This window comes from Capra hircus, chromosome 19, assembly GCF_001704415.2.
Source record: "Capra hircus breed San Clemente chromosome 19, ASM170441v1, whole genome shotgun sequence".
NCBI classification, from domain to species: domain Eukaryota; kingdom Metazoa; phylum Chordata; class Mammalia; order Artiodactyla; family Bovidae; genus Capra; species Capra hircus.
The window spans coordinates 36,863,091-36,885,929 of record NC_030826.1 but is presented as its reverse complement, the minus strand read 5'-3'; the positions used below and the strand labels follow the sequence as shown (position 1 = coordinate 36,885,929).

Genomic DNA, 22,839 nt, shown 5'->3' with positions numbered 1-22,839 from the left:
GGACAATCAAAGACAGACTCACACAGCAATATCCTGAGAACGTGGTTGTGGAAAGCACCCTTCTCCAAAGGCAAAAGCACATTCCTTTGATTGGCACAAGCCATTCCTGACAATGGATCCGCGATGACAGGGACTGTTCAGCAATCAGGAAGTGTGTGTGTGTGTGTGTGTGTGTGTGTGCGCGCGCGCGCGTTGTGGGGGAGGGATGTGCTAGATGTGATCAAAGACTGGCCCTCTTCAAGAAGAGCAGACGGGATCTTAAATCGTAGACAGTGTTCCAGGGTGAAGCAGGGGTATTTTTCATTTCTGGCGGAGGCATTCCTCGACAATGAACATGTTCTGTGCAGCTGTAACGGGGGTGTCACTACCTTTGGTGGCTCCCATCTAAGAATCTTAAGCAGAGCCTGATTGGAGGGGAGGCTGTGGTGGGGGTGGAGAAAGGTCTGCATTACCCTCTGGGTGAGTATTGGGCGGGTGTACACTTAGATGCATTTTTATCTCAGGCGGCACAATACTCCCGGGGGTTGGTGGTTTGGGAGCAGCCGCAGGACAGGGGAGGCAGTGGGTGCAAGCCACCAGCTGCTGGGCAGGAGAATGCTCGAAGGAGGACCGGTGCAAACCTCCCCTCGGCCCGCTACCCCGTGCAACCCCAGCTTCCCCTCGGGCCTCCGGGCGAGCGCACTCTGCAAAACTGGAGCCCAGCCCGGGTCCGAGAAAGAGGGGGCGAAGGGACAGAAGCCGGCGCCTCCAGCCAGGGTCCGGGCCAGAAAAGCTCAACGCCCGGGGCCTCCCCTCCGGATGGGGGCTGCTCCGGCCTAGTGCACGCAGCTGCCTCGGCGAAGGGTTAACCCGGCGCCCAGAGCCCCTGTCGGCTCGGAGGGCGGCGGAGAGGAAGGGCTGCTGCCAGGGGCGCAGCCGCAACTGTGGCGTGTACGTGGGGGGCAGGGGCCCCTACTCACCCGGGCCGGCCGCCTCCGCCTCCGCCGCCCCGACCACCGCCTCGGCGGTCCATCCCTGCGGCGGGGGGCCTGTAGCCGCGGCGCTCGAGTAACAACCGCCGGCTGGGCCGGCCCCTCCCCCCTGCCCAACGTCTGTCCTCAGGGCCGCTCCGCAGACCCGGCCTCGGCCGCCGCCGCCGCCGCCGCCGCCGCAGCGCTACGTGGCCGCCGCTCCGACGTCTCGCGACTCCCTTCCGAGCGCGCGAGGGCGAGCGGGGCTGGCGGGGCGGGCGGTGCGCGGGGAGGGAGGCAGGGGAGGGGGGGTGTGCGTGTGTGGTTGTGTGTGCCGAGAGGGGGGCAGGGAGAGAGGGAGGGCGAGCGGCGGCGAGAGCGCGCGCGCGCCCGCGGCCCCTTCCCTTGCCGGCCCCCCCCCCGCCCGCCCAACAGGGAGCCCGACACCTCCCTCCGCCCGCCCCCCTGGCATCCCGGCCGCTGGGCGCGGCGGCGCGCATGCGCAGCCCTCGGGGCCGGCCCTGGCGCACCTTTTCTCCCTCCTGCCACATTGTGAGCGCTTCGCCTCCCACACAACCGCCGACTCCCGCTCCACCCCCGCCTCCCCTACTCCGCCCACTGCCGAGGGCCCAGGTAAAGGCGTGGGGTGCGCGTGCGCGCCGCTCTCCTTGGGTCTGGGGGCGTGGTTGCTGAAAGGAAGCCAAAATGTAGAGTAGGAGGGAGCTTTGGGCTGGAGAGTGGGGGCGTTCCACGAAGTAGAGAGCGGGTTAAGATTAGGGAAAGTGAAGTTCAGAAAGGGGGCCAAAGTAGAAAAGTAGGTCCAAGCGAGGTGTAGTAGAAATCAGGAGGTTTTTTGGTTTATAAGGTAAACAAACAAAAAACAACTTGACTCTGGCCCCCTTATTACTGAAGGGCGGTGTGGGTAACAGAATACAGAAATAAAAAAGACAGAATGTAAGCAGTAGTGGGTTATTTGTTTGATGAATGAGACAGCTAATAAAAACGAGAAATTTAGAGATCGCCCAGACTTGTCAGAAAAACAAATTTAGAACCCTGCTTGTTCTGCGGCCAGAAATAGGGAAGGGGATTGTGGGTGTGTGGGTGTGTGTGTGTGTGTGTGTGCAGGCGCGTGTACACGATTGTGCTTGAGATATGGAGCTGCCGAAAGAAAGGAAGCCTCCATTTAAGCATTACAGCATCATGACTAATTAGCTATTAATCATTAATATAATTAATGGTACTATTAGCTAACAAGGTAGCATTTATCCAAGTTCATCGCCAAGAGAAGCTGTCCATAATTGAAAGCGCTTGGAGTACAGGGAGGGGAAATGAACCAGGCAAAGTAAAGGCCTCCAGTGAAGTAGAACCAAGTCATGACCTTTCCCACCATAAACCAAAGTTCCCTGATGTTTTCCAAATTTTATCTTAATTGGAATTCCTTATTATTCTTACACTATGCTTAATAAATGTTCTTGCACTAAATCTGAGCTCTCAACATTTTTAATACATATGCAGCTACTTCTCCAAAAATTGCACCCCCAAAAATTCCTGTGGGGAATAAAATGACCTGAGTCTGGGAAAAGGGAAGAGATTGAAGCTTTATAAATAAAAGGGTTCCAGGGCTAACTCTATCCTTGGCTACTTCTCAAAACAGATGCTTCATTTTTATTACACTTGGACTCCAGGGATCATAATTTAGCAACTTTGGGTCACGTTCTTCAATAGTGAGTGTCTTCAGTGGATAAACACTAAAAATAATGTCATATTGAAGCAGGTGAGAGAGAATCTTCAAGAAAAACAGGAGGAAACAATCATAAGTAGTAAAAGGAAAAACTTCGATTCAATGTGAGAAAAACCTTGGCATCCATGGAGGCTAGTGAGCCTAGAACATCTCACTGAGATGTCTAACTTTGCCTTCTTGGACATTTGTCCCATCCCTTCTCCCACTCGGCCTCTTGGAAGAGGGGTATGCAGAGTGAGGGCTGAGGAACCAAGTCTCTAGGAGTTTCTACCCATGGGCCACACCTCTGAAGGGCTCCTAGTCATTGGAATAGTAATATTATCACCTTCTGCTTGAAGAGTGCTTTAAAGTTTTTGCAGACAGGTTATATCCATTATCAGATTTTCCAACAACCCCATAATGCAGATAGAACGGGTATTATTCCAAATGAAGGCAATTCAAGCCAAGGTGTGTCTCCTGGCTCAGCCTAAGTCACCCAGCCCAGTCAACAATGGAGGCAGGGCAGGATTCAGTCTTCTGATTCCCAACATGCTGTCCTCTCAAAGGGCTTCCTGGAAAAATGGCTGCATTTTCCTGTGCAGTGAAAACAAGTAGCTGCACCACGTGAGGGATAATAGTTCTAATATTCAGTTTTACATATCTCCTTTATTTATGTTTTTTTCCTCTTCGCTCTCTCCAGGCACTTGGGACTTGACCAGTGTATTTGAAGTGCTGGTGACAGGTACTTTGGAAGGCCTTGGGCCTGGCATGGTGACCCTAGTTCCTCTGCTCCCCCTTAACTCTTCCCCCTTGAGAACCTACCAGAAGAAGTGCTGTCATCATTTTGCTGGTTTCAGTGCCTCTCTTCTTCTGCTTGGCAGTCATTACAGGCAATATTTAGCAACCACATCTGGTCTTATTGGAAAATGAGACTTCTGTCATCCTGGTTTCCTGGCCCTGGATAATTCTTCACCATCTCATTAAGGCCATCAGCCAAAACTAGCAAAACCCCCTTATCCCCACCCTTTTATTGGCCATGCCATGTAGCTCGTGGAATCTTGGTTCCCCAGGGATTGAACCTGGGCCATGGCAGTGAGAGCCCAGAACCCTAACAATTTGGCCACCAGGGAACTCCCACCATTTCTTTTTTTTTTTTAATTTAAAAATTTTAGTAAAAAGTTCTGTATATTTTGACAGCTCTGAAAGTCTTACACATTAAATTTAAACAGCAGCAGAGCTATCTGGTTCCTATAAGGTGAGCTGGACAGCCTGGTACAAGCCCCCAATTCACTGCATTTCTTTGCTCCCCAAGTTTCCAGGGATGTAGCCCTAGTCAATACTAGTTCTTTCCACGTGGAGGGGCAGTGGCTATGGCTCCCTGCCTACCCACTGACTAATGTTACCCCACGTATTGCACCAGAGTTGGGGCCAGAGTTCTGTTCGGGGTTTCCTAGGCCCTCATACTTGTAGGGCTGTGACCTTTGTTCAATCACTCCACCTTTGAGGTTTTGTAAGAAGAGGGGATTATATGGCTCTTAGAGCCTTTCAGATGTAATACCTAGGATTCTCCTTTAGAAAGTTTGACTGTGTTCCTTAATACCTTGTAATTCCATTCCTTTCCTAAGAGTTACTATCCAATTTCTCATCTCGAAGCCCTTACTATAGGAAACTGCCCCTTGTACAGAATGGGTAAAGTTGTCCTGGACTTCCCTCTGGTAGCCACTTTTTTCTCAAGTGATAATGTTTAGAGACACCCAGAAAGCTGGACTCTTGGCTTGTCTGCCAGGGGGCTTGTGTGTGTGCACTTGTGTATATGTGTGTGTAAGGTCCATGGGCGCTTTCATTCTGCGCCGTCTCAGTTGGCACCATCCCCACTAAAATTCCAAGGAAAAGTTAAAACAAATGCCAGAATGCACTAAAAGGTCAGGTATGTGAGTGGAGCTCTTTTGCTTTGGGGACAAAGATGAGGGAGGCTCTTGAGGCTATTGGCCACTTTGATCTCAGCTGATTTAGCTGCAGCATGGCCTGGGACCATCATCTGGTTCAGAGCTCCATACAGCTGTGGTCTCTACACATCAGCTTCTCCAACTGAAACATCTCAGAGTTTGGGTCATAGTTGCTGTGGTGTCCTTATCATCAAAATGCATTTTATAATTTTTTTTTTAGTTCTACCAGTTTATTGCTATCAACCCATCTCCCTCCAGCCTCATGCACACATGCTCAGTCATGTAACTCCATGGATTGCAGCCTGTCAGACTTTTCCAGGCAAGAATACTGGAGTGGGTGGCCATTTCTTTCTCCATATAATTTTTTTTTTTTAATGCACTTATGTGACAACTTCTACAAATCTTTCTTTTACAATATTTCACTTAATTCTTCCCTCAACACTGGAGGGTAGGAAGGGCAGAAAATATTTGTTTCTGCTAATTTTTTTTAAAACAATATATTAAAAACAAGGTCCAGATTTTAAGGGTAACGTGGGCAGAATGAAATCCTGGGTCTCCAGGGTCCAAGTCCAGGACTTGTCTGTGATACTGTACTGCACCTCTTTGCTGGACACCATACAAAGCAAATGGAACACATGTGGTCTCTGCTCTCTGGAAGTTTGGACTCAAATGGCCAGCCACGATTCTGGCAAACATAACAGACTCACAGGCGACTCACATATGCCAATAAAGAAAGAGATGTTATGGGGAGGGAGGTAGGAGGGGGGTTCATGTTTGGGAACGCATGTAAGAATTAAAGATTTTAAAATTTAAAAAAAAAATAAAAATAAAACATTTTAAATCTTAAAAAAAAAAAAGAAAAGAAAAGAAATGAGTTAAATAGATAAGGAAAGCCTCGTTTACCTGGCCTACTAATGTGTGTGTTTGTTTTTTTAATTCCAGTTGGGTAGAAAGGACAATGTTAATGAGGCTAAGGTGTTAGACCAGTCCTGTATGCCTACTTGCTTTGCACATGGAAGGGTGTTTGTTGATGTACTGCATGCTCTTACCCCTTTCTGTCTGCAGCATTCTATGAACCTTCCTGAAATATCTACCAAGTGTCTGTCAAGCCAGGTGGGACTCAAGGACCATTAAGAAATTATCTCTACCCTCAAGCAACATCTGTGACCGTTTTCCTAATTCAAACCGCTGTGAAAGCATTAGTTAAGCCTGTGTGCACCATCTCTATGGATGGAAGGACAGATTAACTTAGTCCCCATCCTGTTGTGTGAGGGCCTCAGATTCATCTTTATCCACGCAAGGTGGCCAATTAGGACGGTAGAGAGGCGGGCTTTGGAATTTGAGAGACCTTGTTACTACCCTAGAGAAACCACCCGAGCTTCCTGACTATTTAAGCAAAGGCCAAGAGGAACCCTGGAGTTAGGGAGCGTGGGTGGCCCAGGGCAGGCACCCACAACAAGAGAACATCTTCCATTCCTAAGTGGACTGCTGCAGCTCGATTCCTCCCCTGGGGGTTCGGCCTCAAGGTCCATGTACAGCTGAGTGATCTAAGGCAGTTAGGCTCGAACTGTGTTTGAGTTGTTTAAGAGGCTCACAGCTTCTTTAAGCAGCAGACTTAATTGTTGTGTGTAATTGATGTGACATGTGCCCCAGAGGCATGCACTGAGGTCCAAATGAAGAGATGATTTTTCAAAAATTAGAAGTAATTAATTAAAGAAGGCAGCTGCACGGGGCTGTGATTTAGTGCCAAACTCTGTAACCCTAAACCAAACCCACCCAACCGGCCTCGCCACCTGAGGAACAATCCTGAAGGCCTCAAGAAGGTGGGATGCGATACCTGGGATGCAGTGGAGGACGAAGGAACGCAAGGGTGAAGGACAGGGATCAGGGAACCCCCTCTTAGCTTTCGTGATCCTCAAAAGCCTTGGCTCTGAAGAGCAGTTTGGGAGTCAAAAGAAATGTGTTGGGAGCGCTAGAAAACTGCAGAAAAGTGGAGACAAGGTCAAGAGAAGTGTGTGAGATTACATGGGGGAGAGGTGGCAAAGGGGATGCGGGTGTCTGGAGCTGGGAGCAGTGCGAGCTGGAGTGTTTGCGGGACTGAAGAATGATGGAGTCCCTCAGATAGGGCCTGGGAAGATCTGCCAGGTTGCAAGGACCCTGAAGGTGGAGTTCCTAGGAGGTGGAGCCTGGATGTGGGGGCGGGAACATAGTGCCTGGGGCCTCTGGCATTCAGAAGAGGTATTCATTAAACCCCTGACCTGAGGTCACTAACAGAGCTGTGGCAGCTTTTCACAGGAGTTGGGTTAAGAACAACAATAACAAAAATAATAACAACAATTAACGATAATGAGACCTTATCTGCAGCAAGTTGTTCCTAGAGCTTTGTAGGCATTAAGTCATTAATTCCCCTGGCCCCTCAGGGTCACTTTTTCAAGAAGTAATGGAGGTGCTAGAGAACACAGTTAATCCTGTGTGGTTAGGCCTCCTGCCTTCAGCTGGGTGGGTCAGTTCACATCCAGAGGGGGTAAAATTCCTTCCTGATTCATAAACTGTTATAATCTTTTGCATTTACTTAGAGTTTCTGAAATGATGCTGAAATGAGGGTGAGTACAGAAATGCAGGAACCAGCCATCACAACATGTCTAAACAACTTGGATGTGAAAACTCAAGTCCCACCAACAGCACCAGGCTGAACAATATGCTGCAGTGGAGAGTGGCTGCAGATGACCAGGAAGTGACCTGGAAGTGATCATCTGCTCGAAGCCCTAACTGGCGGCAGGGCTGAGCCTCGGCCTGCAAACAAGGTAAATTGGAAGATTTCAAGTGTTTACCCCCCACTCCCCGCCACAGACCAAAGTTTAGAGGGCTCACGGTGAATAAAAAAAGGAGGATCATTCTAGATTGGAGGAGTTACATGGGATGGAGCCTGAGAGCCAAACCTTGAGCAAAACTAGTGCCAACCATGACTAGCCTTGCAGATTTCAGCTGTTCTTTCATTTATGTGTTTCATATAACAGTGACTGCGAATTATACACACCCAATCCAGAGACAGACTTTCACTTACATCCCATAGATGGTGAGAATCATCATCATTATCCTAGCCCAGATCAAAGACAGCAATATAGACAAAATAATCTCAATATACTTAAGCAGAGTGGGTATCCTGGTCATCCTTGGGTCCTGGAGCAGCAGCGATGATCCTCCCCATTAATGTAGAGGGCAGATGCGATACGGAGCTGGAACTGAGTTTCTCTGAATCTCAGAGTTGGGCAGAAGAAGAAACTGTATCACAGCTATCACCATTCATATCAGAGAAATAGAGGGACCAGTCCTCACTATTTGGACCCTTGCCATCCCTCTGGAAACAGTCTCCCCTCCTTTCCCTGTGTTAGTACAGAGAATGTCTACCCACAGAAGGTATAAGAACTTTCAGGGCTTGACTACCAATCTGGCTTGTAGATTGCATCAAAGAACATAAAGTATTATATGATGAATTTAGGGAACAGAGTACTCTGGCTAATCAAATAATCTGGTTTTTAAAGTATTTCTAAACATATAGTAACATTCGAGACATACTAAAATCGTTCGTTGTTTATCTGAAAAATTCAGGTTTAACTGGGTGTCCTGTATTTTATCCATTTGCAGGTAAACTTCTAAGCAATCCAAAACTGCTCCTTTAGAGTTCTGTAGAGAAAAAAACCGGAGAAGGCAATGGCACCCAACTCCAGTACTCTTGCCTGGAAAATCCCATGGACGGAGGAGCCTGGTGGGCTGCAGTCCACGAGGTCACTAAGAGTCAGACACGACTGAGCGACTTTACTTTCACTTTTCACTTTCATGCATTGGAGAAGGAAATGGCAACACACTCCAATGTTCTTGCCTGGAGAATCCCAGGGATGGCGGAGCCTGGTGGGAGGCCGTCTATGGGGTCGCACAGAGTCGGACACGACTGAAGCGACTTAGAAGCAGCAGCAGCAGCAGAGTAAAAAAACAACAGAAAGGAGAGATTTTCTTTGATAGCTTCAGGTTCATTGGTACCAGAAAATGGAGACAGAGAAGATAGGGAAGAAGAGGCCCCAAACCAGTTGTCCGTCAACTCAGAAGCACACTCACGGTCACACTGGGTATGTGGCTGAGATGTTGCCAGGTCTTTCACTGGCCCCGTGTCAAATCCAACACTTGTTCCAGGGATCTCAGGGAAGAGCTTAAGACAAAGAAAGCATCACCTACACTCTAATATTATCCAACACAGACGGAACCCCACCTAAGGATAGGAACAGATTGGTGCAAATTCTTTCCCTCATTTCATTTTGCCAGCAGAGAGGAAGCAGGTGAGAGCTCCGCTGAGCAACGTGGTGCCGTTCGGAGGGCCTACATGATTCCTCTGTGCCATAGAATCCCCTGCCGCTTGGAGGCCTCCTTCCTACTGTATTGATGGTCCTGTGGAAATGGGTCCCCTAGATGCTACATTCTGCTCTGCACGGCGTTGACCGCAGTCTTTTTCCTGGCCAGATTGCTGTTCTTAGCATGTACTGAGCACCAGGATGTCCCCAGCTTATTGAGTGCTTTCTGCTCTCCTAAGTGTTGCACCTCTGTTAGTCTGCAGAATCCTTCCGACTGTCTTTTGAGGTAGGTATTCTCATTTCACAGATGAGGAAACAGAGAGAAATGAAGTAGGAGGTGATATAAGGTCACATAAGTCTTACATGATGGAGTCAGAATTGAATCCAGGAAGTCAGACTCCTACAGCTGCTCTTTGAACCATGATGCTGTACTACCCAACACTCCAATTACCCCCACACTCCTGCTCAGAATTCTGGCATGGCTCCTGTGATAAGCAGAATAATAGCCTTCTAAATATGTCCACATCCTAAACCTGGAAGCTGTGAATATATTACCTTATGTTGGTGAAAGGGATTTTGCAGATGGGATTAAGTTAGGGATCTTGAAATGCAGACCTTAACCTGGATTATCCAGTGAAAGAAAAAAAGAAAGTGAAGTCACCCAGTTGTGTCCGACTTTTTGCGACCCCATGGACCCCATGGGATTTCCCAGGCAAGAATACTCAAGTGGGTTGCCATTTCCTTCTCCAGGGGATCTTCTCGACCCAGGGATTGAACCTGGGCTCCCGCATTGCAGGTAGACTCATTACCGTCTGCCAGGGAAGCCCCATCATCCAGTGGGTCCAATCTAATCACAAAGATCCTTAGAAGAGAACATTAGGGTCAGAGGAGAAGTGACCAGGAAGCGGAGGTCAGAATGGTGTGATTGCTGGCTTTGAAGATGGGAGAGGGACAAGCGCCAAGGAATGTCAGCAGCTTCTAGAAACTGGAATAAGCAAAGAGCTGACTCTCTCCTGGAGCCCCCAGAAGAAACACGGTCTGCTGACACCTTGACTTTGGCCTAGTGAAGCTCTTGACCTCCAGAACTGTTAGATAATAAGTCTGTGTGGTTTTATGCTACCAAGTTTGTGGCAATTTGTTATAGCAGCAGTAAGAAACTAATGCAGCTTCCATTGCTTAAAGGGAAATCTGAACTGCTTTGCAGGACATTCAGGGGACTCATGTTATCTTCCCCTCGTCTAACTGCCTGGCTAGCTTATGCCCACCCCACCCCGGTGCCACCCTCGCCGTTCTTTACAGATTGAATTGCTTCACGATCCTCAACAGCCATACCCTTTCTTATGTCAGTGCCTTTGCCTGGAACACCCTCTCCTCACTTGTTTGTCTGGTAAACTCCTCATCCTTTCTGTCTCAGCTATTATAAAACAATACCTCCTCTGTGAGGCTTATCCTACTTCCCCCAAAGGAACGTGGGACTCCTTTCCTGTATCTCATGCCTCTGCTGTTTTTCACATTCACTCCCGTTAAAGCAGATTGTAAGAACCCGTCTGTCCCCTTCCTGGGTTATGAGCTGTTTGAGGGCAAGGACCTCTCTTTTCAGCTTTGATCTCCTTTAGCACCTAGCATGGACCCCAGCACATCAAAGAAAGGTCCCCAGAGAACAGAACTCTTATCCTGACCTGTGATGCAGCCCCTCCAACCCCATTTCACCATCAGTAACAAGCGTTTCAGGACATCATCCCTTCCCTTCCCTGGTGAGAAATAATGACAAAGAAAATCAGACATGAAAGTGTTTCAAGTTTTTGTTTTAAAAAAAAAATAGCACGAGTCAAAGTTTTGTGATATTCTAGCTGTACCTACGGTAGAAAATGCTTCCTGTCCAAGTCTCAATTTTTTCAGCTGAGAAATGGATCAGAGATGAGCTGTACAGAGACAGGAGCTGTGGCCTCTTTGCATCCTATTGTACCCCCTGCATCTACCCTGCTCTTGACTTGGGTGAATCCTCTGATGTTGGTTGGTAAAGGTCTCGAGGGAGGTTTTTCCACATTCTTTGGATTCATCACTTCTCTCTAATGTGCACGCCAGTGTTGGGTCTCTTGAGCGAAGGTTTCCCCACGTCACGTTCTATGTAACTGAGTTCCAGAACACTGAGTCAGATGAGCCTTCCAAGCCTCCAGACTTACCCGAGGGCTCTCCCACAGACACATCAGATACGGGGCTTCTCTCCAGTAGGAATTCTCTGATGTATAAAATGGTTGATGACTCCACCCACATGAAGGCTTATTCACTTTCATTATTTTTATTTTCCTGTGTGAATTCTCTGATGTTTAATGAGAAGTAAAGGGCAAGTGGAGGTCTCAATAAAGGCCTGTTAGATACCCAGCTCTGGGCTAAGGGACTCTCAAATGTAAGGAATGGCCCCTGCCCTCTAAACGTTTTCAACGTGGTTGGGGAGCACCAGACACTGTGTAGTCATACCAAGCGATTCAGAGAAAGGAGTGGACAGCTGGAGGTTGATTAGATGGGAAAGGTGTGTGAAAGAGGTTAGCCTTTAGCTTGACCTGGAAAGATGGTAGAATTGAGGCTGGAAGAGAGGAAGAAGGTGTTTCCATTGAAAGAGAAACAAAAGGAAGGATGGAAATAAAGAAGCAGGGGGAGGCAGGAAAGACGGAGGGAAAGAAACTTTCTAGTGTAGGGATTTGCCTGTTGGTTTAGGAAACCCCCCCAGACTTAGGGCAGCGGCCTTTGAAAGTTTTCTTCTGATACTTTTCTTGTTTAAGTGCTCACGCCACTTTCACTTCTGCCAGGCGCATCTAAAAAGGAACACTCTACTGCTGCCTTGCACAGGCCAGCCCCACCCCACCCACCACCTCCACAACATTCTTAGGGCCCACTCCAGTTCCACAACCAGATGATAGAGGCACCAAATGGGGAGAGACCCCCACCCACCAGAAGGCGCCGGGGAAGCACCCAGTAGGCTTATATTCAAGAATATGGGAGCTCTCTGCCCCCACCCTCTTACCCCACCATCACGTCCTCTAAAAAAGTTTCTGCACCCTTACAGGGAATGAGGGTCATCAGCTCTGAAACCCTGTTACTTTTGTCAGTTTTATAGATGTTTTCTGAAAAGAATGAACTCCGGGAGATGGTGATGAACAGGGAGGCCTGGCGTGCTGCGATTCATGGGGTCGAAAAGAGTCGGACACGACTGAGCGACTGAACTGAACCGAACTGATACTTCATACCTTTTCTATTTTCCCCATTCCACAGAGAGCAGTGGACAAGCAAGCCGAGTGGAATATGTAGTGTCTCGTCTTGGTTAAATTGTTGGAGGACTTTTCTGCAAATTATAGTGGTTAAGCACTGACTCAACATCCAACAACTGCATAAGAGCTTAGAGCCTTCATTCATGGACAAGTTTCAAAATGAAACAGCGTCACCACCTCTCATGGGCGATGTAGTCAGAGAACAGAAGAGAGTGAATTTCACCCTTAACAATGTGGCTGCTTTCTGGAGAAGTGGCAGGATCTGGTATTTCCCAGCACGGTGAAATTGGGAAGTGCCTTTTGCAGTCCTTCTCACTTTCATGGTTTGTTTGGACTTGGAATTCTTAAGCTCTTAATTCCGTCCCCGCTTCCTGTGTCACTTCCCTAGGAGACTGGATTCAAGGAGGGCGGGACCTCCTCCCCAGGGGAAGGGGGAGGAACAGAATGGGGACTGATGCCTTTGGGCTCTTACCGTGTAGACATCCTGTTGGCACATTCTCCACTCCTCCCCAGCAAAGCGCACTCTGCTCTGTGAAGAATCCAGGCCGGAAGTAAAAGAGATCTGTGCAGCCACAGTGGAAATGCCCAGACTCTCAGGAACCCCAGATGGCCATCCAGTCTAATCACACGTCACATTCTGTTTTCATTATTAGTGTCTGTCCTGTCTGTTCATGGGCTCCCCCAGGACAGAAGGCATGTCTACCCTAGTCACCATCAGAGCCATCTTGGTACGTCACAGTGCCTGGTACAGACTGGCTGTTAGTAAATATTTGTTGAATAAATCAACTATAAACGTGGAAGTGGTTCTCTTAAAGAGCTCTTTGCTCTTTCTCAGCTACTGAGTTACAAAACGAGTGTGCTGGTAGTGAGAAGAGACACTGTTGGGTTATAATAAAAGGAGCTAGAAATGTGTGGGAGGGCTCCTAAAGGTTCCAGTTGTATCTATTAAGCAACAGGGAACCTCTGCGAGTTCTTTAGGTCACCAACAGGAGATGGCGAGCGGTGGGGGCTGTGTTATTGTTGTTGTTCAGTCGCCCAGTCGCGCCTGACTCTTTGCAACCCCATGGACTGTAGCACGCCAAGCTTCCCTGTCCCTTACCATCTCCTGAAGTTTACCCAAGTTCATGTCCATTGCATCAGTGATGCCATCCAGCCATCTCATCCTCTGACACCCTTTTCTTCTTCTGCCCTCAGTCTTTCCCACCTGTGGGTGACCCCTGGGAGTGGGGACTTTGCAGGCTGTATTTGAAGTACATCTTCAAGTACATCTTCTTGAAGAAGTCTAATCACAGTTGCAAACTTCAGAGATGACTTTTGTGCCTGAAGGGTGACTATTTTAGCTAGGTAAGTGTCAAGAAAGTGGTAGGAATTCTAGTGAGCCTTGCTCCTGAGTGAACTCAGAGCTGGCGGTGGGAACAGAAGAAGCAAGCAAGTGCAGTCATGGTCAAAAATGGCCAAAGAGGAAGATGCCTTGGGACTCAGCCCAGGATTCTGGTATTGCACTACGTGGAGTGAGGGGTGAAACCAAGTAGGAAGATTTGTCTTTATTCTGAAGGCAGAGGCCATGTCTTAAGGATCAAACCCACGGCTCAGAGCAGAGCACGTGACATATCATAGCTGCTTAATACATGCTTGATAGTGAATGAATTGGGCTTCCTAGGTGGCTCAGTGGTAAAGAATCTGCCTGCCAACCCACAGGAGACGCGGGTTCAATCCCCAGGTCGGGAAGGTCCCCTGGAGAAGGGCATGGCAACCCACACCAGTATCCTTGCTTGGAGAATCCCTTGGACAGAGAAGCCTGGAAGGCTGTAGTTCATGGGACCACAAAGAGTCAGACGGGCCTGAGCACACAACGAGTGCTTGGGTAGTTGGCTGGCTCTGGGACTCACTGAGAAAGCAAGAGCTTGTGGCGGCCTCCGCAGCTGTGTTTACTATCTCTCTCTTCATCCTTCTCAGTCTGCCCTCTGTGGTCCCACCTCTGCATTAAGCCAGAAGACGTTCCCAAAGCTCACTGCTCTCTCAGTGGACAGCACCAGCTGGGTCTCAGCCTCAACTGATCAGGCCATTCCGTCCCTTCTGGGGGTTCCCACTGCCAATAAGATCCCTCTCAGCCCCCCACCCAGTCATCAGATTGGTGTTCACATCTTTTGCTCTTCGATTTCCTCTGGGCAGGCAAGGACATGCCACTGCTAGAAGCCTGGCCTTAGCGAACGCGTGTGTGTATGCACACACGCCCCTCTGCCTGTCTCAGAGCCTCATCTGGCCCTCCGCCCCCCTGGCCTGGCCCGTCTTTATGAAACTCGGGCTCTTCCTCTCCAGGTGCTGGATGTAGTGTCTGATTCGAGAGAACCAGGCATTTTGCAGGTCTGCATCTGTGGCCTTGGCCTCCCTCAGGGGCTTGGGTTGATCCACCCATAAGGAGGGACCTTCCAGAGAGACGCCAAACCCGGAGTCTGACCTCATGACGCCCGCAGCACCTGGCAAGGAGGGTACCAGCTCTGCTGTCCTGGCCCAGACCCAGTTCTCTCTTCTAGCATCCACACCTTCACCTTCTCTGGCTCCCCTCCAGGCCGACAGGACCTGCCCCGTCTGGGGAAGGATAAGCCTGGTCTGGTGAGTAGGGCCAGGATAGTAAGGGCCCCCAGGATCTTGGTCAAATCATTCCCTGGCTCCATGCCTTAGTTTCCCCCCTGAGAAAGTCTGCCTCTGGTTCCAGGGTTAGGAAGTTAGTTCCCTGGTCTCACTGGGCAGAAACCCGAACTAGTGTTGTGTTTCTTGCAGCCAAGACCTGCCCGCCCCGCCCTGCCCCAGGAGGCCTTGCTAGTTGGTGACGCCTTGCTAGTTGGTGACTCCTGGCCAGCAAGGCAGGGTCCTGCAGGATGAAAGCTCAGAGAAGCCAGAGCAGGAATAATAATGATAATCATCAGCTGTGGCGTCTCAACCATCCGGGAATGCGAGGCCCACGCCCTGTGCTCCCCACACCCCGAGACACTCTGAGGGCTCCTCTCCCTTCATTTTATTGCAGTGATCCCACACTCAGCCATTCCCAGCCCAACCTATTTGGGTTCCCAAGGACTGCAGTCCAGCTACCTGCTCACTCAAGCCCCATGGGAAGAGTGAGCTCGACAAGACCCACTTGTCGAAGGTAGGACGCCTGGCTCCTTGGAGACTCAGGCTCCTGGGTTTCCCAGAGAAGCATCTGGCCGTCCCTGGCCTGAAGCACTTTCCCACAGACCCATTTCTATCGGGTTAGCGTCAGGTCTAGAAGCTTTGCCTGTGTCAATATAAATCTGCATTCAAGTCCTGGCTGGGCCACAGATTAACTCACCATAGGACCCTGGGTGGGTTTTGTTTTGATTTCAACATTTTGTGTCCACTACCTCACCTGCCCCTTGCTCACTGCAGATAAACTCTGAATCTTGTAGTCCAGCCTGTGGCTGTTGAAAATCTGGTTTTAAATCACTTTTCCAACCCCACTGTTCATTCTCTAGATGCCAGCCAAAAGTGACTCCTCACTGCTCGTCATGCATATCCCATGCCTTCCCATTCCAGAACTTCTGTCCTTTGCGAATGTCATTTGCTCTGTTTCTACCATGTCAGACCTTCCTAGCCTTTGAGGTCCAAGCCAGGTCATCACCTCCATGACTGTGCCTGACTCCCCACCCACCTCAGAACACTTGCTCCTCTTTGTCTGAGCCTCAAGCCCCTGGGTCTGCCCTGTACATGCTATGTGCAGATCTCAGTTTGCTCACTGAATCATCAGTGTGCTGGAGTCTCCATCTCTGGGTCCTCCTGGTGCCTTGTGTAGCACCCTGCATACACAACACATGCTCAGTAAGTGTGTTGGGCATAAATTGTGGGAAATAATCATCCCCACCCTATTAATTTCCCCATGCAAACGTGCTTTGAAAAAGTGAAATAGTTATTTTAACATAAAATTGTGTGCATGTGTGTTCTGCCCAGTTTCCTCGGGGGCAGTGGGTTGCAGGTACTCAAGCGGCAGGGGAAGGCATTCGCTCCCTGGCGTTGGGCCAATAGGTGGAAGGCTTTCCTCAACCAGTCTGGTCCAGTCCGGTCTCGGATTCTGGCTCAAAGGAGATGAGCACTTCCCTCCTCAGAGAATAGCAATCCCATCCCTTTGGGGCTTCTAAACCCTAGCAGCCTCCATGCCCCATGGGACTCACACCAGCAGGACCCCTAGATTCAAGTGTTGTAAAGAGATGAGTGGTTGGATGTGTTTAGAACCCTCTCAGCTGGATCCTTATGAGAACACCTTGGAGCAGCGTTCATTGCTGCTACCTGTTCAGTGTTGCGAATGATATTAATAGTAACGTAACTTAGGCAACGCCTTGTATTTACTTAATGCTTTTCTCCAGGGAGCTCAACTAATCTTTCCCTCATCTCCAGAAGGAAGAGAAGGACCAAGGCGATGAAAAAATGAACCATTGGGGCCATGCTTTGAGTACAAGCATCCTTTGTTCTAAGAGGTAAATGTAATCCGTAGCATTTCAGATGTGTGGAACTGATAAAAGTAGGAAACCTGTTCATGTTCTGGGACCTGGAACCTATGACTTAAGAATTTCCCCCCAAATCAAAGCCTGTGTGAGATGACAGCTCTCATACTGAGAAGTTACATCTCATCAGTAATGAAGTTTGAGAATGCACCCTTAGCATAAGTTCAATCACTTACAAATCATACACACGACCCACTATCATTATATTTCAAGACACAAAGTACACTTGGGTGAGGTCTGTTTTTAACAATGGTAGGAAGTGTAATTCACATTTCAAACAGTGACCTTGATAATGAAAAATTATAAAGCAAGTTTTCTGGCTGTCATTGTGTTAGACCTGATCAGATTGTCCCTATGTTACCCTCCCGATGGGGCTGACCAAGAGCTCCCGTGAGAAGCACCAGTGGTGCCACTTTTTTGAGTGCTAGCACTTGCTGAGTTACAGAGATCTTTAACCTGCAGCTCCTTTGCAGGAATTATTTTAATTCCCATGTCCATTTTGTGAAGTTAATTTAGTTCAAGTTGGATAATATAATCCATAACATCATTTAACCAGGCAATGGAAATTGTGATATTAATACTTCGTGGTTTTCTAGTCTCTTGATGAAAGTGAAAGAGGAGAGTGAAAAAGTTGGCTTAAAGCTCAAGATTCAGAAAACGAAGATCATGGCATCTGGTCCCATCACTTCATGGGAAATAGATGCGGAAACAGTGGAAACAGTGTCAGACTTTATTTTGGGGGGAGCTCCAAAATCACTGCAGATGGTGATTGCAGCCATGAAATTAAAAGGTGCTTACTCCTTGGAAGAAAAGTTATGACCAACCTAGATAGCATATTGAAAAGCAGAGACATTACTTTGCCAACAAAGGTCCATCTAGTCAATGGTTTTTCCAGTGGTCATGTATGGATGTGAGAGTTGGACTGTGAAGAAAGCTGAGTGCCAAAGAATTGATGGTTTTGAACTGTGGTGTTGGAGAAGACTCTTGAGAGTCCCTTGGACTGCAAGGAGATCCAACCAGTCCATTCTAAAGGAGATTAGTCCTGGGTGTTCATTGGAGGGACTGATGCTAAAGCTGAAGCTCCAGTACTTTGGCCACCTCATGCAAAGAGTTGACTCACTGGAAAAGACTCATGCTGTGAGGGATTGGGGGCAGGAGGAGAAGGGGACGACAGAGGATGAGATGGCCGGATGGCCTCACTGACTCGATGAACGTGAGCCTGAGTGAACTCCGGGAGTTGGTGATGGACAGGGAGGCCTGACGTGCTGCAATTCATGGGGTTGCAATGAGTCGGACACAACTGAGCAGCTGAACTGAACTGAACTGAGCTATGAGCTAAGGATTCGGGGAGCCCTGTCAGGCCCTCTGGTGTCACCCCCTCTGGTATTAGCTCCTCTGGTGTCAGCTCCTCTGGTGTCAAACCCTGTAGTATCAGCCCCTCTGGTGTCAGTCCCTCCGGTATCAGCCCCTTTGATATCAGCCCTCTGGTATAAACCCCTCTGGTGTCAGCCCTCTGGTGTCAACCCCTCTGGTACCATTCCCTCTGGTGTAAACCCCTCTGGTGTCAACCCCTGTGGTATCAGCCCTTCTGATATCAGCCCCTCCGGTGTCAGCCCTCTGGTGTCAGTCCCTCCGGTATCAGTCCCTCTGGTATTAGCTCCTCTGGTATTACCCCTCTGGTGTAAACCCCTCTGGTATCAGCCCCTCTGGTGTAGACCCCTCCGGTGTCAGCCCCTTTGGTATCAGCTCTTCTGGTATCAGCCCTCTGGTGTAGATCCCTCTGGTATCAGCCCCTCTGTGTCAACCCCTCTGGTGTCAGCCCTCTGGTGTCAGTCCCTCTGACATGCCTCCACGCCTCTCCCAGCAGCCCCCTGGTGTCTACCGTGGCCTCTGGCTTCCTGTCCCAGCTTGCTTGATTCAGGCTGAAGGGAGTCTTCTGCAACCGCACCTCATTTCCATCACTGAACTACCATTTCTTCCATCTCCAAGCCCCTCCTGGCTATCTAAGCCACCTCAAGCTCACCCTTTTCTTTTCCTTTTTTAGAAAATTTTAGTTATTTATTTTTGGCTGCCCTCGGTCTTTATTGCTTCAGGTGGACATTTTCTAGCCATAGCTCGTGGGCTCAGTAGGTGCGGCACACGGGCTTAGTTGCTCCACAGTTTGGGGCATCTTCACAGACTAGGAATCGAACCTGTGTCCTCTGCACTGGCAGGAAGAGTCTTAATCACTGGACCACCAGGGAAGGCTCTCTCTTTCTTTCTCTCTTTTTTTTTTTTGACTGTCCCATGGGGCTTTCAGGATCTTAGTTCCCAGACCAGGGATTGAACCTGGGCCCTCTGCAGTGAAAGCGCTGAGTCCTAACCCCTGGACTGCCAGGGAATTCCCTGAAGCTCACCCTTTCTAAACCTCCTCTGTCAAGCCTACTTTGTTCCCTTTCTTCCCCATCTCTGATAAGGACACCACTAAACAGACTGGAAACTACAGGGACATTTCTTCTCTTTCCTCCTTGCCATCCTTCCAGACTAGTCCACTTTCTTTCGTTTTCTTGAGCAGTATTTTTATTTTATTATTATAATTGTATAGTTGTTGTACAATACTATATTGGGTTGGCCCAAAAGTTTGTTCAGGTCTTTCTGCAACATATTACCTAGTATGTTGTTGTTCACTCACTTAGTCATATCTGACTCTTTGCAGCCCCATGGAGTGTAGCACGCCAGGATTCCCTGTCCTTTACCATCTCCCAGAGCTTGCTCGAGCTTACATCCGCTGAGTTGATGATGCCATCCAACCGTCTCATCCTCTGTCGTCCCCTTCTCCTTCTGCCTTCAATCTTTCCCAGCATCAGGATCTTTTCTAATGAGACAGCTCTACATCAGATGGCCAAAGTATTGGAGCTTTAGCTTCAACATCAGTCCTTCCGATGAATATTTAGGATTGATTTCCTTTAGGATTGACTGGTTTGATCTCCTTGTATGTTATAGGTGTGCAATATAGTGAGTCACAGTTTCTAAAGGCTATTCTCCACTTATAGTTATTACACAATATTGCTGTATTCCCCATGCTGTACTATATTATTTATTTTCTACTTTTTCACATTTATTTTTTATTTTATATTGGAATAGAGTTGATTTACAATGTGTTAGTTTCGGGTGTACAGCAACGTGATTCAGGTATATATATACCTACATCCATTCTTTTCCATATTCTTTTCCCATATAGGTTATTACAGAGTATTGAGTAGAGTTCCCTGTGTCTACAGTAGGTCCTTGTTTTTTCTCTATTTTGTATATAGCTATGTGTATGTGTTAATCCCAAACTCCTAATTTATCCCTCCCCACATTAGCCCACTTTGCAAGGGTCCTCCTTTTGGTGTCTCTGGCCCTTACCGTTGCTGGGCCAATAAACCAATTGGCCTCCCTGCCACTGATCTGGTCCTTCTCATTTCCCCTCCACTTTTCTGCCAGAGACTTCCTTCAAATACATGAGTCTGATTTGGATCTCTCCCTTCCTAGCCTCTCCACATGCCTCAGACTTAAAGGATGAAGTTCTACCTCTCAGCAGAGGATTGTATGGCTGGGCCCTACTGACCCTTCTAAGCTGGTCACTCCCAGCTACTTTCTCTGCTCCCGACCCCCAGGCATTCACCCAGGAGCCACACCTTGAATACCATGCTCCCTTCTCAGCCTGCTAACTTACTCTACTTGACCTCTAAGACCAGTATACCCAGCACCTTCCAAACACTGAAAGCAGGGAAGTCACTCCATCTTTGTGCACTCTAGCGCTTGGTACGAAATGCTTTTGTTTTATGCTGAAATGTGATTGGCTGTCTGTATCCTCTGTTGGTTCCTGAACGCTTAGGTTACATCTGTCTTAGTTCTATCCCCTGCTTCCTCCCCTTCCTGCCTAGCCTGGGGTGGTGCGGGCTCTCTGCGAAGCGCTGTCTGCTGGACAGGAGGCATTGGGAACTCCTTCCCACCCGTCAGCTGCACCATCTCCTACTTTAGTCCCCAGTGGCTAATGCTGGAAAAGCAATACTCGCTACCAGGTACTGTTCTAGAAACCGTGGGCAAACTAGCTCACTTAATCCTCCCCACAACAGCATGATGTTGTCCCTTTTGGCATCTCCATTTACCGATGAGGAAGTTGAAGCACAGAAAAGTTATTTGTCAGTCCCAGGTGGTGGGGCTAGTAAGCAGTTGAGTTAGGAGTCAGACTCACATCCTGGATACAAGGGCTGATGGTCACCTCTGGCCAGTGGCGTGCCACCTCACTCAGCCCTCTCGCTGTTCTCCCTCCCCTGCACAAGAGTGGGTGCTGTTCCCAAGGCCAGCTGAACCCCCTTACACCCTGTCCAGGGGTAGACTGAGGGTTTGTTGGCTCAGCTGGCTCTCTCCCCCCAGCAGGAAGGACCGACATGACAGTCTCCCGCTGGTCACCCCTGCCCCACTGTCCCTGGGGGCACTGCTTTCCTGGGCCAAGGCTCTTTGCAGGGGATTTGAGCCCTGGTCTCAGTGGATCCAAATCATTTCTCTGGGAATGTCTGCCTGAACCCTGCCCACAAGCCTCTCGGGCACCTGGGGAGCTTTCCCCACCTGTTTTACCTGATCAACTTCTGGCCATTACAAACATCTCATTCTTCTTCTCTGGGGCTTTTTTTCTATTCTGCCTTGCTTCCCCACACTTCCTTCCTGTTCTTCTTTCTCTTTACAAGAAGACCGTGTATTTTTAACCTGAGGTTTCCACTTACCTCTTGCTGTCCGGTTGGGACTAGGTGGGGCTGCTGGCATGGTTTGCCAACCATGGGGGTTACAGTCTGTGGCCTCCCTGCTGAGCCCAGCTTCAGCCCTCACCCTTAGCCGTCTCCCTAAGCTCTCCCTTCTCCACTTACAGAGGAAACACCCTAAACGGGCTGTTCATCAAAGCTTTGGAAATTGTGCAGGTCAGGTAGGGAGCTGACTCCCCCCACCTCCTGCAATGCTGGGAGGCTGCTGTGGAACCAGGCAAGGATCACTCACACTGGAGCCTCACCAGGCCTCCAGGGTCAGCTCTCAGTCCACCCGTGTGGCCCTCACTAGGAAGCATCGGGGGGCTGCTGGCCCCTGCTCTGTTGTCTGCGCATTTTCGGAGAGGCAGCTCTGACTCCCTCTCTGCCCTCCTGTGCTGTCTGACATCTCTGCCTCCTGGCAATGCTTCCTGCTTCACCTTCTGCCTCAGCCCCAGCCTGGTCCCCCATCGCTCTGTCCTCACCAGCCTCCAGCCAACCCCCCGCCCAGGCTTCCCTGCCCTGCCCGTGCTTAAAAGAGAAACTTTTATTTGAAGACCAAACAACCGCAAAGGGAAGATAACTGGGCTTTTAGAGTTTCCCAGTTATTGTTGTTTATTTTCAAGTTTGGTTTCTGCTTTCTTAAGTAAGAGAATAGTGGCAACTAAATGAGTTGATAGCTGAGATTCTTTTGTAAGCAACTGACAGTGACTCACTGCAGGCTGCTGGGCCCACGGCTAATGTTCTCTAAATAATTGATAGGCGTAAGGACCGCCCCGGGCAGCGCAGTATCCCACTGCGCCCTCTGAGTCACCACGAAGGATTAAAAGTATATTCAGCATTGTTTTTATGTTGTGCATGTGTGTGTGCTGAGTCGCTATTAGTCGTCTCCAACTCTTTGCAACACTATAGACTGTAGCCCGGCAGGTTCTTCTGTCCATGGCATTTTCCAGGCCAGAATACTCGAGTGGGTTGCCATGCCCTTCTCCAGGGGCTCTACCTGACCCAGGGATCAAATCTGCCTCTTTTTTTTTTTTTTTTTTTTTTAACCACTACCACCACCTGGGAAGCCTGTTTTTATGTTGACTGTGCTTTAAAAATTTGAATTCCTTAAAAAACAGGCACTCTAGTCCCCCAACCCCTGCCCCGCCACATATAACCTATATAGTAACTAGCTGATTACTGATTGGAAATGGGCTTTCGGGCCTTGTAGACCTGACAGAGTGCAGCCCTCATCCCTGGCCTCGGCCCCAACCGCTTCTCTGCTTCGCACTCTCTTAACTGACCCACCACTCCCCCTGGTCAGCTGCCCCAAGGTCCACTCCGAAGCAGTGATG

At 49.0% G+C, this 22,839-nt stretch overlaps 1 protein-coding gene and 1 long non-coding RNA gene across 4 annotated transcripts in view; one reads left to right on the top strand and one right to left on the bottom strand.

The window, feature by feature from the left end:
* ZNF652 (zinc finger protein 652) overlaps window positions 1–1,233 on the bottom strand; it is a 66,015-nt gene extending 64,782 nt beyond the window's left edge. For 2 of the 3 annotated variants that reach the window (XM_018064915.1, XM_018064917.1), the window contains exon 1: window positions 960–1,233. The gene's annotated coding sequence lies outside the window, so the exon portion shown is untranslated. Of the gene's footprint in view, window positions 1–22 lie in introns of all 3 variants that reach the window. The other variant, XM_018064918.1, reaches the window with a different exon arrangement.
* LOC102189707 lies at window positions 1,467–13,016 on the top strand. The gene is made up of 3 exons (XR_001296896.2): window positions 1,467–1,583; window positions 7,193–7,420; window positions 12,067–13,016. It is a non-coding gene; the product is annotated as an uncharacterized LOC102189707 (long non-coding RNA).